The 26,295-nt window shown below is 44.9% G+C and overlaps 1 long non-coding RNA gene and 1 pseudogene across 1 annotated transcript; one reads left to right on the plus strand and one right to left on the minus strand.

Annotated features, from left to right (window-relative positions):
* Window positions 1-996: 996 nt before the first annotated feature.
* On the minus strand, window positions 997-4,074 carry LOC146200467 (uncharacterized). The gene is made up of 3 exons (XR_014704829.1): window positions 3,990-4,074; window positions 3,436-3,518; window positions 997-1,527 (listed from the first exon to the last, which is right to left on the minus strand). It is a non-coding gene; the product is annotated as an uncharacterized LOC146200467 (long non-coding RNA).
* Window positions 4,075-7,396: 3,322 nt separating this feature from the next.
* The window catches only part of LOC146200468 (uncharacterized), a 46,419-nt pseudogene continuing 27,520 nt past the window's right edge, over window positions 7,397-26,295 (plus strand).

The following is a 26,295-nucleotide window of genomic DNA, read 5'->3' on the forward strand; positions in this document are numbered from 1 at the left end:
TACGAAGTTTTTCAGCCATATACCCCCTGCATGTTAGGTGATATTGCTTGCCCGTAACACCATAAGGCATATTCTCCAACCAAAGCACCCCTTTCGTATGCAAGAGGTGATTTCCAATGGCACGAACACCCTAGACTCAGGGTGTAAGGATGTTTTGAATCAGAAAAAAGCTGTTTTTGTTTTTACAGCGTATAGTCGACGACGAAGCGGAGACAATCAGTGGCTAGTTGACGTAGACGATGAAGTGGTTGCTGGTTGGCGTAGACGACGAAGTTGGTTGCCTGAAAGGGCACTCAGACCGCTGCTCGGACCGGTCTCGGACTTCGGCAGTCTTCTACACTGTAAAAACAAAAACACCTTATTAGGTGTTTTCGCATGTCTATAACTAACACCCATGCACCCTTGAAAAACAGTGGCTTCAGAGTGCCAGTACACCCTCAAAGATGGTGCTTCGGTTGGTCATAACACCCTTCTATGGGGCCAATGCACTGGTGTGTTTTCATCACCTTTACACCCTATTGCAGGGTGGAAGCAGTGGCGTTGCACCCTTACACCCCTTGATAAAAATCAGTGCGGATAACGTCCATATATTTCATTCCCTAATTGGGAATTACTTTTGCCACTACACGTTCCTTAATGCTTTTCCTATGTATACATTTGCAATCAAGCTTAATGGTATTCCTTTTAACCACCTGTAATGCCAAATGAGCATGTAAAGAGATGCTGCATGCCATTATTTTGACATCTCGAATGGCCCATGCCAGTATGATTGTTTTTCAAACTCACAGAGCATGTCACAAAAAAATGTCACACAAAAGGAAACTGGAAGTCTTTTATTCAGCATAGAAGGGTCAGGGTTCGGGCTAGTGGGTGCTCGGGTGCTGGTGGAGGGGGGGGGGGGGGGGCAGGGGGGCACTTGTGTTCTGTTTCTTGATTGATGGGCGCTATGGAACCTCATTTATTTAACAATACTGCCACTCTCCACTGAGAGCCTAGCAGACGGGCAAAAACATACATGGTATGTACGTAAATACCTAAAAAAATGAAAGAAGCAAAACAGTTCCAACAAATGCAGACAACAAAGTATACAATTTTTTTCAAAAACAGAACCGAACAATGAACACAACAGCATGGTGACATTTCTTAAAAAACAACAACAAAACTTTTAGCCTTATGCAACAATAATCACAGTACACAATATTAATCCTATGCTTTGTCAGTGTCAACGCGTGCGCTTGCATAAAATTCGGCCTTAAGCGATGAAATAAAGCGTCGTGCAGCGCATCTTGGCTTCGACACGCAGACGCCCAAAAAGAGGTGCTCTATAAAGCAACACAAATTGTCGGACCCCTTGTCATATGTCAGATTGAACAGCCAAAATCGACCCATTATTGGAACAATACCCTAAGTAGAGTCGATGACTCGAAGAAGCTTCCGCTGCTCAATGAAGGAAAAATGCTCTTCAGCTTCTTTGATGCTGCTCCCAGTATATCCGACGCACGGCGTGGCAGGCTTTCCTTCCTGTTCCTTGATAAAATTGTGAAAGAAGTGCATAACAGAGCAGCTGTATAAATATGCACTGCACCTGGCAAAAAGCAAATTCAACATATTTTCTACTCTATATTTAGAATACGCCAATGCCCCTTTAGTGTACAGCAATGTGCTGGAAAAGGGCCCTATCGGAAACCACTGGCGGTTATCTCACAATTAACAACGCAGAGTATACTGTTATGGTTGGTTCAGGAGGCACAAAGCCAGCAGTCTGATCAAGTCATAAATGAGAGCACATAAGGTCAACCCATTTTTATTCATGTAGCATGCTGTTGCATGGTAATTTTAGATTATGCAAGCTATTTTATCAAACAAAAATGGCTACACTCATCAAAAGCAGCTGGGTTAGAGAACTTCTATGCTGCCCCACGAACTTTTCATTTCACATGACGTGGAATGCTTATTATGATAGTTAAAAATGTAAATAAACAATAAACAGCACCGGAGCACGGTGTTTACTACTAAAATATTAACAGCTGGCTCAATTGAAGGCTTCACACAAGGCCTACAGCAAACCCTGCATTGGCCAAGTAGATAATGCAGAACCAAACAAAAAAAAAACGTGGAAAGAGCATACTTAGTGATGGGGCACTACAAAAAAAAAAGTGCATGTAATACATAACAAATAATGCATTTCTGAACTTTTGCACGTCTTATTGTGCTAAGTATGAACCAGCCAAGCCCTAGGTCATCGCAATCCTTCCTGAAGTGTTTACATTTAAGGTTTAGTAACAAGGAAAAAGTGTTATCGCTGCTCTATGTGGCAGTTCTGAAACTTCATCACACATTATTCATTGAAAGTGTACACTGGAGCTTTGAGTTGAGCGACAATTACATGTGCAACAGCAGAGCATTACCAAACAAGCAAACAGCAGAAGCTCTAAAAAATGTCAACACTGAAGCATGGCATGTTAAAACATTTTCCACGCATAGCACATTGTATGCATAGACATCCAGAACATCAGTGGTGAGCCTCAAAAGGCGGCAGGAAGCTCAAGTGTTCAAAAAGTTGTAATCGTTATAGCGGCAGGCAGTCTGAGCACTTTGAAATACTAAAGGTTCGAATACTAAAAATAGGTTGACTAACTTGAAATGCAAAAATAACAATTTGGATTTATTCAGAATGTTTACTATAAATGAGAATGTCTATGACAGTGCCACATGGTTAATGCATGAAATGTTAGCATCTGTAGTTGAATGCATTATATTTATACAGCATGAACCTTGAAAACCGGTATTTTCTCCCAAATAATGTGGTAAACCTAATTTTGGAGGAATTAAAATTATTAGATCCTTTCAAACTTGGCTAGCAAATTAAAGCATTTTTTTAAAACAACTATTAAACTGCATTACCCACCTTCAGAAGCCTGTAGGATAAGACAATGTGGCAAATATTTCTTTTGAGGCAGTCTCAGATTATATATTCCAGACAGTAGGAACATGTTAGGTACTAGCATGCATGAGCAGGTTGAGAGACCCCTTCCCAGCAAATCCTAAACCCCACCAAGCTGCCTGCAAGAGCCATCTGATAAAGCACTGCTGGTCCACTGCAGCAGAGTGCTTAGTCAAATGGCACACTGTACCAATCTTGACATTACCAGTGCTTCATCAGGTGACTCTTGTATGCAATACGACGTGGTAAGCATGTGATGGCAGGAGTCTCTTAAAAGTGCTTTTGATTTTACTTACAGTACAAATAATCCTTACACAGCAAAGAATTCACATTTGTGATGAAAACTTGTGTAGTATTTCTATTTGAATTATGAATCACTAATACATATTACAAGTTAGACTGTAAACCATTTTAGAAACAAATAAAATTCGCTAATAATGTCGGTTTCAAGTAGGCTTCCTGAATATTCAAATGACAAAGAGAAAACTTACAAATGATACAAACATAACATCCAGAGCTCCCGGCTGGTTCCCAATGTTTGCCAAGAGTTGCAGAATGCATACTGTCTGTACATCTACAATAGAAATAAGCAGCACAACAATGGTGTACCTCCTTGCAGGTAAAAAGAGACAGCCGAGTTTTGAGGCGATAATTTATTGTCTAATTTATGAAGGCAAATAAACAAAATTGAAAACATGTAGAGGCACGCAAACAAGCCAAACATCTGACAGCAAAAATTACCAAAGCTTGTGAAGATTTGAATCAGGTATCACCTAATTCTCTGCTACTAGTTGAACAAATTCGAAAAGGCTGCACCATTACAATGGAGAAGAACAATAGGTAATTTAAATTTAGCTAATGCGAAAATTGTTACATATGAAGAAACGCACAGGCTAGTTATGGTTTTATTATTCTTTCTGATACTCAGCCATGTTTTTAGTATATCTATAAGGCAATGCAAAATGGCAAAAATGTAGGCATTTAGCGACAAATTGCCAATTAGATAGCACATGCAGAAAACAGAAGGAAACAGCTTAATACTTACGCTTCTTTCTCCTTTCACGCATTCCCTCAGAACATACTTCGAGCACCCGGGCAATGTCCTTTTTTCTTGCACGAATGGTGTCCTTCAAAACCAAGACAAGTACCTTGCTAAGGCCAATTTCAACTGCCTCTTTGCCGTCCTTCTTGATCAGCATGTTGACGTCATGTAAGAACTGCAAGTTTGTGTGAATGGTAGCCATAAAAAATTCATTTTACTCAATGTTTTAAGTAAATGAATATTAAAAACCATCGTACAAAAGCTAAGACAATTGATGTCTTTGTACATATCTAAAAAAAAACTGGCATTAGCAAACAGCAAATACTAACATTTCCTAAGGTTAGAAAACTGCAAAAACCATCAGTATTTTGCCACACATCACCAAACTGCAAGCAATATTAAGGAAGGTCTAATATAAAAAATAACAAAGCAAACATTATGATCCTCCTCCCCTCAACTTGGCACACGGCTGAATGGCAATACAATATGTAATATATCTCTAAACTAAGGGTCCTCGCTCAGCTATAAAAAGTAGGCTTCAATTCTTAGAGACATTCTACAGACATGCATCGTTAGCATATGAAAGTCAAATTGTTTTGTGGGCCCCTTTAAATTAGTAAACTGCTTTCAACACATTCATTGCAATTTTTTTAATAACAGTAGGTCACAAATCTGCCTGCAATATGCGCACTGTGATGAGCAATGCAGGTAAACATAGGCGACTAAGGCTATGATAACCGCTTCATATGTACATTTAAGCAGAAGACAAAAAAAAAGCAAACATCTGGTCAGAATCAAACTCTGTAATAGCAACATCTGGTACAATATTTGGCCACAGAATTCAAGCTGTCGATCTCTACATGAACGCTGAGGCATCAGTATCGAATATCCATTTATTCTAGTCTAAAGACAAATACAAAAATCAATTAATGCGGTCAAACAGTTATGTTGAAATGTGACCACAAAAATAATGAAAACTGGATGGTTTCAACCACATCAGCTGACTTAGTACGTGTACAAGTGCCTTAATTGAAGTCTTGCTGAAAATAAAATACGTACCTAAATGATTCTTCGAAAGCGAAAGTAAACGCCATAAAAAAGCATCATAATAAAAATACAACTTCATACTACATGCAACCGCAAAATATGGTCCCCGTAAAATGAAAAATGCTGCCATTGTGATTAAAAAAGGCAAATCCAGACGCGGGGAAGTTCACATAGGCTGATGATAGCGGCATATAGTTTACGCAGTTTGGAATAAACTATTATACAACCAGGCCGGCCGACCGGCGCACTTCGATGCCGAGAGCACGAGCGCACAGGCGTGCCGCGCTGAACGGCCGCCGAGAACGAACATGGCCTCCTCGAACAAAAAGTGTAAACAGAAGGGCTGCGGGAGGACGTTCCCCGAGCAGCAGGACGGCGCGGCCTATGCTCCGAGTAAAAAAAAAAAAAAAAAGGGGGGGGGGGGGGGGTTCGCAGCACTCCGAGTGAACGGAGATGACGAAGCATGAAGTTTCAGGAGAGCGAGCGCGAAGTGTAAGACATAAGGGAGGTGGGGGGAGGAGGGAGTCGAGAGTGCTAGGAGAATTAAGGTAGTACGCCAACATGACCTTGCCGCACGAACGGAAACGGTAGAACAAAACCGAGTCGTGGAGGTGGGGGGAGGAGGGAGTCGAGAGTGCTAGGAGAATTAAGGTAGTACGCCAACATGACCTTGCCGCACGAACGGAAACGGTAGAACAAAACCGAGTCGTGGAGGTGGGGGGAGGAGGGAGTCGAGAGTGCTAGGAGAATTAAGGTAGTACGCCAACATGACCTTGCCGCACGAACGGAAACGGTAGAACAAAACCGAGTCGTGGAGGTGGGGGGAGGAGGGAGTCGAGAGTGCTAGGAGAATTAAGGTAGTACGCCAACATGACCTTGCCGCACGAACGGAAACGGTAGAACAAAACCGAGTCGTTGCGAACTGAGCGCAAGTATCAAACTGTCAAGAAACGAAAATCGTTTCGTGAACCTCCTGCGCGTACAAAATGCAAGGAAACGTAGCACATACATTATTTCTGTTCAAGAAAGTTGAGACTGATGTTCTTGCGCGAAATCTGCGTAACTCGCCGCGACATCTACCACATGTGCGATGTCATTTTGGCAGCCAGGTGAAAACAAACGCGTGTCCCACGTTTTCATTTCAGCACATTCTGGAGCGCTCCGGCACAAAAGACACAGGATGCAGTAATCCGGTAGGATACTGTTCCGACAAAGCACAATATGCGTGAGAATATGCTTACCTTTACAGGCGATTGCGTCAGCCGCGCAGTACGCTGTCCGCCTTATCACCGGCACCGAACCAACCAGTGCGATTTCAGCGCGAGTGCAATGTAGTCGGCGCATATACCTCTTAGCCACGCAGAAAAAAAAAAGCGTCCATGCCTTCTTCTTTCGAACATCTCAAACATAAAGCGGTGCAGCAGTCCTTCCGCCTGAGCAAAGCAAAAAGAGGCCCGGACACTTGCCGACACGATAAATGCCCGTTTGCGTTAAACACCACATGTAGAAGGCACTTCACAAGCGTACACACTTCTGTAACACATATGCATGGGAAATGCAACACATTTCACGAGGGTAAACAATCGAAGAAGCACATTCCGCATTCGCCGAAACGTGGTCGAAACGCACTCCACAATGCTAACGGCCATATTGTAAAATTTGAAAAGAGCGTTAGTAGCTACCGGCGGCCTCCTGGCGGTGAAATTTTGTTTCAGTTTCTGTTTCATTTTTAGAAAGCACTCTTGTGTAATTTTAATTTTAGCGTTACTTTTGGTGGTTTATTCAGGTGTTGGGTTATATTAGCAGCGCCGCTTGTGTATAAAAGGCTACGAAGTTTTTCAGCCATATACCCCCTGCATGTTAGGTGATATTGCTTGCCCGTAACACCATAAGGCATATTCTCCAACCAAAGCACCCCTTTCGTATGCAAGAGGTGATTTCCAATGGCACGAACACCCTAGACTCAGGGTGTAAGGATGTTTTGAATCAGAAAAAAGCTGTTTTTGTTTTTACAGTGTATAGTCGACGACGAAGCGGAGACAATCAGTGGCTAGTTGACGTAGACGATGAAGTGGTTGCTGGTTGGCGTAGACGACGAAGTTGGTTGCCTGAAGGGGCACTCAGAGCGCTGCTCGGACCGCTCTCGGACTTCGGCAGTCGCGTTGCCTGGACGTTTGGCCCAATGCCCGTTACAGTCTGACGGAGTGCGCTGGGTACGCTTTCCTACGTTTACACGCTTCACGACGGATCTGACTCCGGTCCACCAGCGACTCAGTCGCCGCCTCCGCGGACAATCGCCTGAGGTTGGGCCCCTTTGCACCCCTACGAGGATCACGCAGCCGCAACTCTCGAGCCACCTCGACATGGCCACTGATCCCAGGCTCTCAGCTCCGATCCTTTGCCACTCGCCGCGAACATCACCATCTTTTCACGGCGATGTCTTCGAAGACACTGAGGACTGGCTGGTGACCTTCGAGCGTGTGACTCGGTACAACGGCTGGAGTGACGAGCGAAAGCTCAGTAATGTTTACTTCGCCCTAGAAGAGTCTGCGCGTACATGGTTCGAAAACCGTGAGGGCGCCCTTACCACCTGGCAATCATTTTGCCGTGAACTTCTGACCACCTTCCCCAACGCCGACCGCCGCGAGAAAGCTGAAGCTGCACTTCAGTCCAGAAACCAGCGGCCAAATGAAAGTGTGCGCATGTACTGTGAAGACATGACCCGTTTTTTCCAGCGCGCAGACCCCAATATGAAAGGAGATCGAGAAGAAGCTTCGGCACCTCATGCGTGGCGTTAAGCAGGAGCTGTTTGTGGGCCTTGTTCGCAGTCCACCGTGTACCGTTGCTGAATTCTTCGCGGAGGCAACGACCATGTAAACGACGCTCCAACAACGGTCCCGGCAGTACAACCGAGATGTCAGCAACCTGGCCCCAGATGTTTTTTCGTCGTGCCATGGAGGCGGTGCAGACGCCTTACGTGGCCTCATTCGGTCCGTTGTTTGAGAGGAACTCCAACGTTTCCGTCTGCCTCAGAGTGCGCCAGTGACATCCCTGACCGAAGTCGTCAGAGATGAAGTACGCCAGGCTGCTCATGAATTCCCGGTCACCAACGTACTGCAGCGCGTCGATGAAATACCCACGCCCACATCCGTTGTTCGTCAGGCAGCTGCCTACGATCCTGTCGCTACCATGCCTCCACGGGTCGACGCTAAACGAACGTACGCGTTCGTTGCACGTCAAGCAGCTGCCTGTGGTCCTATTGACCCGACACTGGTGGTTAGCCACATCAGTCCGTATGACGCATCGGCTCAAGCTGTGATGCCTGTTCTACGCCCTCTCAAGTCGAACGTGTGGCGTACGCGGGACCGCAGGCCAATCTGCTACCACTGCGGGGAGGCCGGTCACCTTTACCGTACATGCCCGTATCACCGAGTGGGACTTCGCGGCTTCGGACCCGATGCGCCCTGTCCACGGAACGGCGAACGGCCGCTCGAAATTGAAGCTCGTCTGTCGGCCCATCAGAGGCCTGGGAGATGCAGGCGCTATGACTCCGGATCGTCATCTCCGCTGCGGTACCGTTCTCCAAGCCCTCGCAGAGACGCCAGCAATACTGAGCGCGGTTCTCCCAGTCCACACCGGGAAAACTAATTCCAGCGGTACCCGGAGGCAAGGCCGCTGCTGTCGGAGAAATTGAAGATCCTCCGCCGCCGATACACCGATACGCTGATTTCTCACAGGGGCAAGGTAGCGACAGCATCCGACGCGCTACTTCTGATTTGTGCGTGACACTTGACGGAACTGACATGATCGCTTTACTTGACATCGGTGCAGACTATTCAGTAATGAGCCACGCCCTCGCCCAGGAATTGAGCAAAGTTCGCCATGGTTGAGCCCTAGCATTCGCACGGCTGGAGGTCACCTCATTAGCCCGGCCGGAAGGTGCACAGCCCGAATTGGCATCCGCGGTTTCGTCTACGTCGGGGAATTCGTTGTCTTGCGCGAATGTTCGAGAGATTTGATTCTGGGGCTCGATTTTTTGTAGGCATCGACCTACACGAGGCACGAGTCACATTCTCGACTAAACGGGCAGTGGCACGCTTCGACACGCGATCCATGTAGCCATGCTCTGCGTATTGTGGAGGATGATGTCACGGGCAGCGATCCAGAGACAGGTCACCGAAATGCTTTCCGACGATGTCATTCAGCCGTCTACAAGCCCGTGGGCTTCGCCGGTTGTTCTCGTCAGAAAGTAGGACAACACTCTGCGGTTCTGTGTCGATTACAGAAATCTAAATCTTGTCACTAAAAAGGACGTTTACCCACTTCCCCGCATAGACGACGCACTCGATCGACTGCGAGATGCCCGATACTTCTCGTCGCTAGACCTAAAAAGTGGGTACAGGCAAATAGAAGTGGATGAGAGATGCCGGGAGAAGACGGCTTTCGTGACACCCGATGGCTTGTATGAGTTTAAGGTGCTACCGTTCGGCCTATGTTTGGCACCGGACACGTTCCAACGCATGATGGACACCGTTCTGTCCGGTTTGAAGCGGCAGTCGTGTTTGGTTTACCTGGACGATGTCGTCATATTTTCGACCACCTTCGACCAACACCTAGAAAGGTTACGCCTTGTGTTAAAAGCTCTCCGAGACGCCAACCTGACAATCAAACCAGAGAAATGTCACTTCGGCTTTGAGGAACTTTGCTTCCTTGGTCACGTGGTCAGCGCAAAAGGTGTTCGCCCGGACCCTGAAAAGACAGCTACCGTTTCTGGTTTTCCGCACCCTACTGACAAGAAAGCTGTTCGACGGTTCTTAGGTTTGTACTCCTATTACAGACGCTTTGTACGAGACTTTTCGCACATCGCAGAACCGCTAACCACACTGACTCGAGATGGCATGCCTTTCCTGTGGGGAAGTGAACAAGAGGCAGCTTTCCTTGAGCTTCGCAGCCGCCTACAGAATCTCCCGATACTAGGCCATTTTGACGAAAACGCTGCAACTGACGTTCACGCTGATGCCAGCAACGGTGGGGTTGGTGCAGTACTAATTCAGGGGCAAGACGGTGCAGAACGGGTCATCGCTTACGCGAGCCGAACATTTACCCGCTCCGAAACCAACTATTCAACAACTGAGAAAGAATGTCTGACGGTAATATGGGCCCTCACCAAGTTCCGACCATACCTCTGCGGCCGATCTTTCCGCGTTATAAGCGACCACCATTCATTATGCTGGCTCGCGAGCCTCGGAGACCCCTTAGGACGATTGGCTAGATGGAGCCTTAGATTACAAGAGCATGACGTAACAGTCGTATACAAATCAGGACGGAAGCATCAGGATGCTGACTGTCGCGCTCGCTCATCGCCATATGTCCAGAAGAAACGGCCGATGATTTTCCCTTTCTGGGGGCTATTAGTACAACCCAAATGGCGCAGCTGCAGAGAATGGACCCAGAGTTAGCGTCACTCGTCGACTATCTGCAGGGCGTCGACGCCCGTATTCCCCGTGTTTTCCATCGTGGGCTTCAAACGTTCACTCTGCGTGGTAACGTGCTCTACAAGCGAAATTTTGCTAACAGTGAAGAGACGTTTCTCCTTGTTGTGCCCTCCGAGTTGCGCTGAGATATATTGAGTGCCTGTCATGATGAACCCACCGCCGGCCACCTGGGGGTGAGCCTTACACTTGCACGAATTCGTCAAAAGTATTATTGGCCCAGCTTACTCCCATCGGTGCGGGCCTATGTACGCTCATGTCGTGACTGCCGATGTCGGAAGTCTCCGCCATTGAAACCCGCTGGATTTCTTCGGCCTAATGCTACGCCGAAGACCCCTTTCCATCAAGTGGGCATGGATCTTCTCGGTCCTTTTCCGAAGTCCTCGTCTGGCAACGATTGGGTAGTCGTCGCGACAGACTACCTAACACGGTACGCAGAGACCGCGTCCCTTGATAAAAGTACTGCAGCCGAAGTGGCTCAATTTTTCGTTCATAACATTGTCCTACGTCATGGCGCCCCCGCCATGGTAATCACTGACCGTGGAACAGCTTTTACTGCTCGCCTAATCCGGTTGGTCATGACTCTGACTCACACTAGCCATCGCCGTGCGACGGCGTATCACCCTCAGACCAACGGGCTGGTTGAGCGCCTCAATCGCAAACTCACCGACATGATTTCTATGTATGTGGACGCAGAACGTCGCACCTGGGATGCGATTTGCCCTATATAACTTTTGAGTACAATACCGCCACTCAAGAGACGACGTGACTGACCCCATTCCAACTTGTCTTCGGTCGCCAAGTGAGCACGTCGTTGGATGCCATGATGCCAGTTGGTCCTTGCGGCTCTGACGCCGAACTTGACGCCGACATCTTTGTTCAGCGTGCTGAGGAAGCGCGGCAACTAGCACGCCTCAGAATCCACCGAAAACAGGCGAATGACGCTGCTCGGTATAACCTCAGCCGAAGAATCGTCACTTACGAGCCGGGCGACTTCGTCTGGGTGTGGACACCTGTTCGTCATCGCGGCCTATCTGAAAAGTTACTACATCGATACTTTGGCCCTTGCGAGATTGTTCGCCGTATCAGTGACGTCACCTACGCCGTTGTTCCCGTAGCTTCAGCTCCATCCCGAAGGCCACAGCATCCTGAAATCATGCACGTGGTTCGGCTGAAGCCCTATCATGATCGTGTATGACTGAACTTTTCGTCAACACCGCTGGGTCCTTGTGACACTTTTGTGCACCCTTTCGCTAACTTCTTCCTAGTAGCACCGCGTCGCATCGAGTCGATGCTACAGAGGAGGGGGGCAGTGATACAAACTGTAGTCGACGACGAAGCGGAGACAATCAGTGGCTAGTTGACGTAGACGATGAAGTGGTTGCTGGTTGGCGTAGACGACGAAGTTGGTTGCTTGAAACCGCGCTCAGACCGCTGCTCGGACCACTCTCGGACTTCGGCAGTCTTCTAGGCTCAGGGCGTTGCCTGGACGTTTGGCGCAATACCCGTTACAATATTGACGGCACCATGTTAGATAGCAAAATTCTCCCCTATCATGACTGAACATTAACGATAACTGTACAGAAACAGATAACCATAAGTGCAAAATGCTATCTTCGGATTTCTTTTTCCATATCCCACTGTCTCTCTTTCCCGTGTATTAAAGCACCGGCTAATTCGGCCAATGCTTTAAAACACGGAAAAAGAAACGTGAACGCTCTTTGCCAGCGAATAAAAATGTCAGTCTGGCGGCGCCGTGCCAAAATTACGAGAATTGTGGTCATTACACCGACCGAAAAATTATCAATTTCTGCAACACAAGAAACTGCACAAATGTGTAGGTACACACTATTAAAGCATTTTTGTGAGGGTCTTTTCAGTGGCGAGTCTTAAAAACATATCTTGATTGCAAATTATAATTAACGGTATTCTAATTAGGAGCTAGTAATCATGTACAGAAGGACGTTGACATTGAAAGCAAATGTAGTTGTGAATACAAAAAGAAGTAATGCACAGAGAAGTACAAGTCGTTTGAATCTATCGTATTATAAGCAACGATAAGCGTTAAAGGCAACTGCGACGTTCATAAAAGCTATCGATCCCGTTTCATTCTTAAGGCGGGAAGCTTAAGCATCCCTCTAATATTTATAATGAATATACTTACACATGGTGAGCTATTGTTCACCAACAGACATAGATTAAAACTGTATACCGCTATCAGTTGGCATTCAGAAGTCTCGAAAACTGTGGTCTTCATTACCTGTTTGAAAATAGGCTCAATATACAAAGCACGTATAAATTATTCGCTAAATAAGGCAAGAGTTTACACTACAAGCATTTGTTGTCGCGAGTTACATTTAAAGATGCTTAAAAATTGCAATCTGTTTCAAAACATTGTCAGCCGAATAGACGCCAATGTTCTCTAGCACATAGACTGAGATTTCGTTAAACGAATTACAACCACGCGTAGAAATACTGTTTTAAATATTGTTGGCTGTATATATATATTTCTATGCATTTGAGAAATGTAGCCACAGCGCACTATGCGTTCTGAGGAGCGTCTGTCATTTTGTTTTTGTAGTGGTTATTTATTGTATGTACAAAAGGAAAGAAAAGATGTTTGCCAGCCCCGGTATCTGCTATCTTATATCTGAAGCACCTGAACTGGGGCGGCGGAAATAAAGGGATAGCGAGGAGAAGGTAGAGGAAATCAAAGAGGTGAGTGATCTGTCATTAGCCAGTTTCTCATTTCGACAATAGACTCGGTTTCTTTCCGCTGCTTCAAGTTTTTTATTCTTTTTATTCCTGTGTAGAGCTCCAGGTGCCTCTCGCTAGTTTGCCCTTTTCTCAGGCTCTACAGAGGCCTTACCAAATATTTGCGGTGCAAAACAAAGGCCTGAATGTCGATGAAAGTGAACATTTCGGACGCACAGGGGTGAAAGCTATCAAGTACAACTTGCAGCACGACAGGGGATGCATTATGATGCTCTCAGTACACCGTCGGTAGTCTGAATCCTTCCCTTTATTTTTTCGTTTATTTATTTTCCGGTCCTCACGAGTTGCAAAAGTAAATAATCTAGTGTTTTAGGAATTTTCTATTGGTTGTTCATTTGTGTTTTAGTCCTCATGATTGGTTGCATAGTCGCCACGGTTTCAGAACAATGTTCGGCTTATAAAAGTTAAATTAAATTGGTTCACAGGAAGGGAAAGGCGCAGTAACTGTCACACTTGCTCTGTGGACACCCGAACCGCGCCGTAAGGGAAGGGAGGAAGGTGGGAATGAAAGTGGACAGAGAGAAAGAGGAGCCGTAGTGGAGGGCTACGGAGTAATTTCGACCACCTGGGGATCTTTAACGTGCGCTGACATCGCACAGCACACGACGCCTCTTCGTTTCGCCTCCATCGAAACGCAGCCGCCGCGGCCGGGTTCGATAATTTTACAATTTTGGGGTAAAAAGGCATTTTCGTCGTTTGCTGCAGCAGGCATGCAGGCAGTGTGTTATCGAGTCATGGAATACTCTTATATAAATAATGTAAAAAAAAGTATTTATCAGGACCACTCGATAATTATGCTCCTTCAGAAGAAAAGGCAGGCAATATGAGTCAGGAAGGGTGTCGGGCAGGCTGATGCAGTCTCCCCACTGCTACTGACGTGCATATACGACAGGTGTTCAGATGTCTACAGTACAAAATCTAAAGATAAAGATTTTCAGTGAAATCATTTTGTGATTGTATTATTGCGGATTATAGAAAATATAACAGTACATCAATATGAGATAGCACTGAACTAGAGTAGAGGGGGAAAGGCCTCAGTTCGCAGGTCGAGCCAACGTTTCGACAAGTGGGCGATGATCGCCTCAACAAGGGCGAAATACAACAAACGGGTGCTCTACGCAAAACGTATAAGACAGCGCTCCGAAAGAATCTTTGAGCCAGCGAACACGCACTTTGATTTCTCTGTGTTCGTACCTACTCCCCAGTAATCTCACTCGGGAGAAGGAGGTATCTGTGCGCCGGATTCGAACAGGAGTAGCTTTGACCCGTTCTGTGCATCATTGGTGGCGTGACCAACGCTTACAAGTAGCCTAAAAGTGCTCTAATTGTGGTGCTTCACCGGAACTGTGCGATGCGAAGCATCTATTGTGGACTTGCCCAGCTACGGCATCCGTGAGACAGTGCTACCTACGGAAAGTAGGCCTGCGGTGGGACCGTGAATGTTATTACAGGAAGTGGACGCTAAACAATCAGTTTATCGTCAACCTGTGTGATTATTTAAGGGAGACCTGTTTGCACTCTTCCTTCTAGTTTCCTCGTACTCCCCGCTCCCTTTTCACTATGCCTGATGGCAAACTCCTCGAACAAAAAAAAAGACTACCGCACAACACGTCGACAGAAAAACTTATGGCTCTGAGATTGCAAAACATCTTCGAAGAGCTACGCGTGGCGCAGCTTCAGTCACAAAACCTGAGGCTGCTGCAGACAATGACTGGAAGAGCGCTCTCACAGAAACTAGGATACCGCGAGAAAATGCGAGAAATAGGGAGGACGGAAACGTTCCCCGACGCAATTCACAAGTCCCTCAACGTAGCTCCAATCACGAGAAACATGGACTCCAAACTCCACCGAGGCAGAAGAGAAGCAAGGGCCGAATTCATTCAGGAAACATACGCTCCTCAAGACACAACCGTGTATGCAGACGCGTCCTCGAGAGGATGACACAACAAAATTGCAGTGGCCACGGTGGTCGATTCGTCTCAACGCGAAGTGCAGCGCCTCTATTCAACACTGCACGGCAGCAGAGGTCGAGGAAGTAGCCATTTGTCTAGCAGTGGCGGAGGGCTATAGAGCTGGGCGGTCGCTAACGGTACTCACGGACTCTCAAACAGCCTATCAAAATTACATGAATGGTAGGACAGGTCGTCACGCGCTCCGTATACTCCTCGAAGCGAGTGACAGAATTAAATACTACGAAGAAAACAAGACCAGACACAAAATTATGTGGGTACTGAGGCACATGGGGGTGGCAGGGAACCAAGAGGCCGACAGGATAGCTCGAGCATACACTACTTATCGAGCATCCGACCAGTCCGCGGAACTTTTGCCAGCACCCAAGGCATACTCGGCCATACTAGAAAACTATAGAGGAAGAAGAATGCCATATCCCCCGCCGCACAGTTCTCTCACCAGAGAGGAAGCTGTCATATGAAGACAATTACAGACGGGGTCATACCCGAACCTACACATACTAAACAAAAGGCACCCTACCATATACGCGGACAGATGTCCGTGGTGCGATGAAAAACCAACACTATATCACATCACATAGGCCTGTCAAAACTAGATGTGATCCCCAAAATTCGAAACCCGAGTGCGGAGCAATGGGAGACTCTGCTGTCCAGCGACCGCTGCAAAGACCAGCAAGCTGTTACAACGACAACAAGCTCAACGGGCGGCAGTGGCCAGCGGAGCCCTGGACTAAGGGGAACCGACCATTGGGTAGAAGTGGACGAGGTCGACAAAGAAGACTCTTGTGAATGCCACAAGCAGACACGTCTGAAGACGCCCCGAAAACCGGCAAGATAATATAGGGCTAAATAAAGTTTTTCCTTCCTTCCTTCCTTCCTTCTTTCCTTCCTTCCTTCCTTCCTTCCTTCCTTCCTTCCTTCCTTCCTTCCTTCCTTCCTTCCTTCCTTCCTTCCTTCCTTCCTTCTTTCCTTCCTTCCTTCCTTCCTTCCTTCCTTCCTTCCTTCCTTCCTTCCTTCCTTCCTTCCTTCCTTCCTTCCTTCCTTCCTTCCTTCCTTCCTTCCTTCCTTCCTTCACAAATCAGGAGACTGGACGAAGCGGACTTCCTGTGACTACCACAGCTGTACTTTTCAAAGGTGCGCAAAAGCAGAAAGGAGCGCGGCAGTGTATGCGGTGTTCAACAATTGATAGTGCCGAAATTCCCCATGTGCATTCTGTGTCGCATCGGCTAAAGGCTGGCAACCGCACCGGCGTCCGCGTTGGCTTTTCTGCGCCGTGCAGACAGGCGATTTTTGCAGGAAAGTCAATCGCAAAAGAGCCAGAACGGTTGCCATGCATTAGAACTGGCAAGACACCCTTTATGTCCCATGCCAGGAAGGAATTGTGTATAACATATACCCTAAAACATGGCAGCACGTATGTCGGTTGGCACGGGAAGCAATTTTCTATTTTATTGCGGGCAGTGCAAAAACTTTGTCCCGTTGATAACCAGACGTGCGTTCTCCGACGATATCAAGAGAAAACGGCCAGGAAACTAACGTGCATACATATGTGCGAGCATACTTGTGTTATCTCACATTCACATCGCCCGCCTGAAAAATGAATTGCTGTATATTAATTTCAGTTTTGTTCTTGAGATGATATGAAGTGTTTAGCTTGTATTTTTTCTACTGGTATTTATTCTCCTTGAAAAAGAATAAAAACCGTTTTTCAGTTGGCAGTGTAAGCGCTTGTTTTTGGTTGTCTTCCTGTGTTTTCATGTAATTTGCACTGCATCCGCTTATCTTGCTTGACAAATTCGGATGCGGTGACCGTATGATTCTTATTAATCAGGTTAAACAGATGAGTTATCATACATTTTAAGTCATAAACTAGCAAGAAAGAACCACATAATCTTGTTAGCGTTCAGAAGAAAAACAATGCTTCGCTGTTCCAGCCCTGAACAAAAGGTCCACTTTAACTGACGACGACGACGACCTAAACACTCAAGCGATGCATGACAGTGTCACCAGTGCCATTACTGGGTGCACAGTTTAAATATGAGCAAGGTACATGGCGAGGATACTGGCGAGCTGCCTGGGAAGATGAGCAATATTAAGAAGTGCTCGAGTGGTAGCCAGCATAAGGATGCGCAGTAGGAGAAAATTGGACATGTTCATGCAAATATAGCTTATATTTAAATAATAAAGTAGCATTAGGCAAAAATAGATGTGCCCGCTAACACTTGAACAGCCTTAGACCGATCAGAATACCCTAAGTTGTCTTAAAAAAGTGTTTGCGAAGGTAGTTGCAAAACAGAATTAAAACAGCCTCGATTTCAATCAAGGAATATAAAACAGGCTGTTTTTCGGAAAAGGCGCACGAACACTCACGAACACATTTTCACCGTCAGTATTACGCCAAGAGAATTTAAATTCTGATAGGTTTTATTATTAATTACCTGCTTTTTCCATAGTTGAACTAAGTATTATAAATATTTTGCCATATTTTCATTAGCCGAGGTGGAGCTTTCTGCTTCTCAACAGGTGCAAAGCGGGCAAAAATACCTACAGTGCCCTCCTGCTTTTAAGGCAGTCTGTGCATAGCCATCACATCAGTGATTAATAGCTAGTTGAAATCTTAGCCGGCGAGTCTTCAAGTAACCTTTAAATTATATTACAAAATTTTCTTTGGAGCCGTCAAGTATGTCATTTTGAAATTTGAAAATATGAATACTAGCCTTAGTTCTGACTGATCGAGTGATTGCCTGGCTGAAGATTTGTTTTTATCAATAAGGCTGGGGAATTGTAAATAAGACGTCCGGGTGCCCTTCAGCTTATGCGGCCTCCCTTTGCCCAGGATACTAGCACAATTGTAACGGCAGGGGTACATATGCTCATCAGTGCCTCCCATTGCTCAGGGCTGTAGGTATACGCGCGTACGGTTCATAATCAACCCACAGAATGTGGCTTACGTTTGTGAGTTCTTCACACAGCTTACACACATTGGTGTACCTACATCTGGGTGTACAAAGTGGGGTGTGGGTGTGTGTTGGCCTGCAGGTGGCCTGCAGGTGGCGCCAGACATGCTCCTCGGCCTTGGTTCGTAGTACCAACACTTCCGAGCATTTCTAAACAATTCTCCCTTGCTCTCGGGATCGTCATCAGTCTCACCTGAGCAAGCGCCTGCGTGGAGGAATAAATTGACTTCACTAGAAATTAATTCTAAGCGCTCTTCAGAAGCACTGCTCTAACGCGCAGCAGGATAGGCCGATAGATGACAGGAAAAACGCAGACACCCGTAAAGCAATTTAGTCTAAAGTAATCCATATTAATGTCCAAAAAAAATAGAGTGGTCACAACAGCTTACATTAAGAAGCGACACATTTCAAGTTGTCTGGGTATAGATGAACTCGGAGCCACTATTAGCCAGGGACCTGGAACACGACAGTGAAAGAGCTAAAAATTAAAAAAAAAAGGAGTGGACAGTATTTAGTAGGCATTCGGAGGCCATGAATACTGATTTACCATTATCTGTCAAGCTGAAATTACGTAATGGCTGTAACAGGCCAACACTGTCCTTCTAGACTGATGCTTTCCGGCTGGATTAAAGTACTGAAACTAGGCTGAGACGAAATAGAGAGCTAGGGGGACGATAATGACAGGTGCAACATTAGAGCGCCAGAAAGCAGAACAGGCGAAATAAACGCGTGCAAATCACATCGTTACGAAGATTTAAAACAATAAATGGCCGTTTGCACAGCATAAAAGACGACGAGTGGATAACCGATTGTCGCTAATGATACCGGACGTTGTTTAAAGGGGAGAAAGCGCAGCAGAGGAAACAGAAAGTCAGGTAGTATGATCTCAGCTAGCAAAAGGCAAAATAATTGGACGGATGTGGCACGCGCCTGTCTCATCCAGCGGCCATAGGCTGCTGATTACGATGACAACGATTAGAGCAAAATATTTGTTTTTTTTTTCTGTCTCTCGACTCAATTTGGTCTTGAAATGAAAATTTTCAATGTTGAGAAAAATTAAGCACCGCGCCTCGAAAACCAGTTTTATCCTTTACCAGAATACCTCCGCATACGGGCAGGCAACTACTATTCCTCCTCAGTTGGTATACTGTAGGCGGTTCTATGGCTTGCCGAAAACCTACCGTAAGCTTAGTGTAACAGCGACGCCAGGGAAAACAGTAATACTGAGAAATATAAAGGCCATAGGCAGATGGAAGACTCATTCTCAGCGGTACGCATGGCATTGCAGGAGCAAAGTGCTTCTGTAGTGCGCGTTGATACCCTCTCCATGGTTACATTTAAAACTGCATCCCCCGAAAATGCTCAGTATTTAAACATCTCGGAAATAAACATCGTTTCCGGGAGGTACCAGTTCACCGCCATCTGATCAAATGGATTCACAGGTATGCTTGCGAACTCTGCAGCTATGTTAGGCATAAAGCTAATGGGCGTTTGGACGACACGATAAGTGCTATGTAAAGCAATGAAAGCAGCGCCCCCCCCCCCCCCTACTGCGTGTTGTCTTAGTGGGAAATGCAAGAACAGGGCTAATGCTCAAGTTGATAAAATACTGCGTGCAAGACATCTGGCTTGCCCTTTTATATTCACTGACTACCTTTCTTTTTCCTCGCAGTGCAATATAACCAAGCAAGGGCAAAGCATCGGCTGCACAATCGGTGGCTGTGGTTGCATCCCCGATGGCTTCTATAACGGCGTCCTCACAGGACCCGGATGGTGCTACGCTACGGTAGTCTGAACTGAATAAAATTACTTATCACTGCTGGTGTCAATAAACAGTAGGAGATAAAAGACAACCGACAACTCATCATTTTCTGTAACGCCCCAAATAAGATATAACTCACCTGTGACAAGGTGCTTTGTGTGTCAAGACGTGTCCTTTCAACCTATTTCTACTCGTACAAGAGAAAATTCTATTTGCAGGGCGGTACACGAGCGACGCAGAGGTAGAAACATCTTTTCGAGTCTCCGACAAAAAAATAAAAGATGTAAGCGTTCATCGAAGTGCGTAATCTACGCATGGTCAGTTTTAGGGCCATGCGCAGCAGAAAATTCTAAAATAACAAATTGGAGCACCGCATTTCATCAAAATGAATGCTTTCTGCACGCACCAAATGCTCTTATGAACCACTCTCAACGAACTTAAACGAACAGGGTGGAACTTGAAGCAGAAGCTACCCAAATATGTGTTCTCTGATGCCCACAAGGAGAATTAGAACGAACGCCTGAGCCAGCAGAGAAGTTACGTTTCCTGGCGCTTTCGACCATACTTGCCCAATGCATCACTTTTCCTTTTTCATTACTGCCCGAGAAGACGACGAAACAAGGAAAAACCTGAAAACAATATTGCCCTACTCACCAGGCTGTAAAAAATAAACGCGTAATACATCCACACTGCAGATCACAAACATAAAACTTGTGGGAGGCGCACACATGCATCGAGATAGGAGACGCCTTTAGGAGGTCTCTCCGGCGCAGCATATGATTCCAGCAGCGAAGCGCATTAATCGCTCAACGCTCCCTTCCATTAGCATGTTGATTAGGCATGTCAGTCCGCCACATGGTTCATCTTCAGACTGGATAGTCTTGTCAACACAAAAGAGGCTACAGGGTGCAACACAGTTTTTCTCAATACGCAAAACTCTAAAGGTTTATGGTGGGATTTTAATGATCTTATTAATAGTTGGTTGTATTATGCCCCGGAAGAAAAAATATTTAACTACGCAGGATAAAAGAATGATCAATGGTTTCTTGCACGCAACTAAACGGCGTCAATTGTTCCCAATGGCAGAAGCAACACCAGTAGGGTATTTTTAAAAAAGGGCACTTTTGGGGAGCGTATAGTGCACATTCGCTTAACAACCTTTAACAGTATAGTGTCAAAAAAATACGAGGAAGCTGCCAGTACAGCTGTATAGGGAACGAAGGCTTTGTCAAAACCTGAGTTATCTCCCTCGTGTACAGGCTACCTAGAAGATGTAGAGAAAATCACATAGTAAGGAAATTGAAAGTGTAAGCAGCTTCCTTAAAGAATCTCAGAAACACCCCTCCAGAGCCTGTGAAGTCAGTGCGAAAGGTTTGGACGTCTATTATGCACAGCTACTAAAATGAGTGATTTGCATTCTTAAAAATAAAAACAAAAGTTGTTGCACGAACAGGTGGTAATGGACATATACTCAAAGCGCCGCACGAAAGTTGCGACCGTTGTGTCGCACCTGAACCTTCTTCCCAAAATTTACGATTTGCAGGATGTAGTAGAGATTTTGCAACAAGAATTTTGCCTCTAGGCTGTTGTTGATTTACTATGCGATTTCCTTATTGTTTTTTTTTTTTTTGCTTTTGCTATTATTATTTTTCAGTATTCAGTGGTCATTATGATATTTGATTTTGAATTTCTTGATTTGTAATATCAAGCAAAAACTATTTGTGCTCTTCATTTGTGCAGGCTTACTCAGTAAGTCATTTCTTAACATCGAGCATTGTCGAGAAGTGCAATATGTCGCGGATCATCAGCACTCATTGTGTAATAGTCTACAAATATTTAGAATGGAACAACCGATGATGAAAGAACACGGTTGCGTGAGAGGGTTCGGCCAAGAGTTGGAGTGCAGAGAGTTTTTTAGAGATGTATATTTACATATATTTACATCGCCAAAACTAAAATGATTGCTAGGCAAGAGAGAAGGAAACGTAAAGATGAAACACCGAAAATAAGAACCCATAACACACAGAAGGGAACACAGTGAGATTTGCCGCCAGTGATTAAATAAATGTATAATACCAAATTTGCATTAAATTTGCATTTGTTTATTTATTCGTTCATTTATTTATTTACTTATTTATTCTTTTTCAAATACTGTCAATCCCTTGCAGAATTATTACATTCCATTAAGATTTGAACGGTGGTAAAAACAAACCTGTGGCTGCACCCGAGTATGGGCTCCAAATGAGATTAAGATCTGGCTGCTCAAATTAAGCCCACGCTGTTGCAACGGCTCTTCCGAAGACCGTCTTCTTAACACAGTAAAGCGCTGGCAAAACAGTGAGAAATGTTCTATTTATTCCTGTTCCACGCATATTGCTCAGACGGAGTAGATCGGTGCATACAGAAATTTAGGGGCGGGATACGGCCGCGCGGCCTCGTTAAGGAGACCTCAATCTGCCATGACTGACATTATTTCATGCTCCGCGAATACGTGAGGTGCAGGTAGTCACCCGTTATTAAAATAGTTCCAGTTGGCGTGCTTATTACGGTGCGTCTACGGATTTCAAGAATTTTCGCGCTACGATACACACAGATACACAAGAAAGCAGGAACGACGTACACAGGACAAGCGCGCACTGACAACTAAGGTTTATTGATAACAGGGTTACATTTAAAACATTCCACACACACTCTCTGATACAAGAGATCTCGCAAACTCACTGAACAGGCAGTCTCACATCCCTACGCACCTACGCTCCTTTATTAACTTTATCTCATGATTAGTTAGCATGTCTGATGGCGTGCTTACGCACTTGTCTTCTGCAGCTTCCCATATCTGAAACGCTTCTATTATTTCTCTTTCTTTTCTTTCTTTTGAACGGCCTAAGATTGTGGTTCCTTCAAATTCTGGCTTGCATTTGTGTTTTGCGCAATGGGGTGCAAGGTTTCAGGGTTGTTGATTTTACTTATATCATTACAATGTTTATTTAACCTCGTGTTCAAACACCTGCCTGTCTGACCTACGTACCTCATTCCGCATGATAAGGGAATGCTATACACAACGTCAGTATCACACTCAACGAATCTTTCTTTGTGCGCGATTCCGCATGTGTTGACTTTCTTTAGTCATTTTATGGCACAGGCTTATTAACTTTTTCGGAGCGGTGAACACGAGGTGGGCATCACACCTACTAGCTACTTTCTTTAAAGCATGGGATACATTATGTACGTACGGAATGGCGACCACATTACTAGCTTGCCCTAAATTATTTTTCCGTGTCCTTTTGCTGTCACTCAAAATTTGTAGGTGCTTTTCTGCAACAGATGTTAAAAGTGCGTCAGGGTATCCACTCGTCCGTAACCTATCTACTTGTCTCGTGAGGCTACAGTTCTACTTGATGAAAACATGATTTCTTAATGCATTGCGAAAAACTATTAAATTCTAAACTTCTTTTAACTATTTTGGAATGCGCGGAATGATAGCCTAAAAAGTTTTTCTCCGATTTCGTCGGGTACGTCCAATACATGTGCTTCTCAGTTTCCTTAATCTCTATGTCTAAGAATCTAATTATCGAATCCCGTGGAAGCTCAAAAGTGAAATCCGGCCTGGCGAAAACACCACGAAAGGCTCCTAGAACATCGTCCACGTTTAGGCAATTTGCTTTCACAACAGCGAAGCAGAGCAAGAAATCATCTACAAATCTAAACGCCTGCAGTAAATCAAATTGTGCCAACCTAGATTTTAAAGTCCGATTCCCTTTTGCCATATAAATATCAGAAATGACCGGCGCAATGCAAGAGCTTATGCTAATACCACTCTTTTGTATGTACCATTTTGAACAGAACTTTGCAACTAATGAAATAAGCTATTTTTCCAGCAATTTTAGAAAACCAGAGACGCTAATACAGGACTCATTCTGGAACTTGACAGCACCAAACTGATCAATACATTCTCCCGCGGCAGTGAAGGCTGCCGCGACCGGAATACTAAAGTACATATCTTTAATGTATATATTTTTAAAATTCTTGAAATGGTAAACCAACTAGCCCCATTGCTACTTTGCCTCTACGGAACCACGCTGCTGTTATGTACAGCTGTAGCCGGGAAGATAGGCAACACGGAGCCATTAGGAGACTCCTTAGCCAGGCTATCATCAACCTCATTGACTGTCACAGTGCTATGACGTGGTATGTCACCATATGTAGAAGGCTAAAATGCAAATGCGAAGGAAACAATGGGTGAAGTGTGTTTAATATTTGACAGTCCATATGCGAAGCAAGCGACGAGCTCAAGGAATAAGAGTCTGTACCTACAACCACTGCTTAGCAAAGTTAACAGTGCAAGCACTACCGCCAAAAACTCCGCCTGGAAATTTGAGGTGAAATCCGGAAGTCGAACAGAAAAAGCTCAATCTAGAAGCGGACAGTACATTCTCACGCCTGACTTTTCATCACATTGTAAAGTGTCAGTTGCCATCATGATGCTGAATGGAAGCCTTTGTGAATGATCTTCTAATAATGCATTTAAAATGTAGGGTAATACGTGTTTTACGTTATTGGAGAAAATGCCATAGTAGGCAGTTTCAACCAAATATCCACTAAATTTGATGAAATGAAGTTGGAAAGGAGTGCATTTAAAGGCTCAAGCAAATTTTGCACCAGTATTAACTGATGCCAATGGACTCCAAGAAAGGAGGTCGGCTAGCAAAAAAACTAACATGGAGCGCTGGAAATAAGGCTCGTATATATTTACATAAGTGTGAACAGTTAAAAATTGTAATCTAGATAACAGTTAAAATTCGGGTTTCAAAGTAAAGTACTTTATTAGCCACACATTTTGGGAGCCCGAGGCCCAACCTAAGCGCCTCTCCGCTCCAAAAGAACGAGCGGGCGAATTTTCACAGATCAAAATTCTAAAAGTTATCGGACATGCATAACATTAATAATTAAAAGCGCATCTCTCCGTATTCCAGACAGGAGATTACTTAACCTGCGCAACATGCCCACGGCCCTTTCGATGCAACATGGGCACTGTGAGTCCGCCATGTGAGACTATCGTCAGAAATAGCGCCCAGATATTTTACACTTGACCTAGCATATGGAGCCGTGCATAGCCATTGTCATCGTCGTCACCTATAATTCGTTCTTTGTGCACTTCCTCATGTTTGTTGTCAGACGACTGCTGTCATGGCCTTTTTTTTACCCTTTTATTTTGTCTCATATAATAATAAAAAACGTAAAAAAGGGAGATGCAGCTCGGACCAGCAATGATTTTCCTGGCTTGAACCAATACAAGATAAATGAACAGGAGCTAAACGTAACGTAAGGAAGTTTAACAAAACTTGAAGTTGGGCTAGATGGTACATTGTAAGGAGCTAAGCACAAAATAAAAAAAGGTAATTTAAAGATGAACAGTAATGTAAACATCAATGAAAGACAAACAGTACGAGATGACATATTACGACAAACATCCGGCGAAGAAGACGAAGAAATAAAGAGAACAAAAATAAGGAAGACACAAAAGACGAAAAATTTCAGGAAAGAAGAGACATAAATGAAAAAATCCGCATGTTACTTAGCTCAACGTATAAAATGAGTTGCTATTGCCTGCGACTGTGCCTATTCTCGGAAAACATTGTAGCCAAAATATTTCCTAAGCCGAAAAAGACCAGGCATGCGCTACAGGTGGCCTGCGATGAACTAGGACGTGTCTGTCGCAGCTTGGTAGCAGACGATCTAGAGAGAGGAGTAAGCATATCATAGGTGCGCCTGAGTTATATCTTTTCCCGCACGACCTCCGTGCCGGAATATTTTATTTTTTAAGGGAATATTTGTCCGATGGACCCCGTGCTGGCTATGGTCTCATATAACAACTCCTGTATTTTAATTATAAAATTAAAATACAGGAGTTGTTATATGAGTCTTTCAAATTAAATCAAATTTTATTGGCTATAAAGCCAATAAAACTTGATTTAATTTGAAAGACTGTTTTACGCATTAGCGCTTGAAGGCAAGAGGCCAGGAGACGCTAAGGCTTCTTGGCACTACAAAACAATTATAAAATTGGGTTAAGTCTGCTGAAGAGCGGAAAAGTGAAAGCCTCTTCTCAAACCCACGACGTTATGCTATCACTATCATCCTTATCACTGTACCAACTGTACCATCATCAATCTCTCTATCACCAACTATAGTCAGCGTCATGATTACCACTATCACTAAATGCATCGTCATCATGAGTATATTGTTACTTAGCGGTATTAGCTAGTCGGGCTGAGGACGAAGAGGTGCGACAGACTCCGAGAAGAC

Source organism: Amblyomma maculatum, chromosome 2, assembly GCF_055883805.1.
Source record: "Amblyomma maculatum isolate TAMU_Amacu chromosome 2, ASM5588380v1, whole genome shotgun sequence".
Lineage (NCBI taxonomy): Eukaryota > Metazoa > Arthropoda > Arachnida > Ixodida > Ixodidae > Amblyomma > Amblyomma maculatum.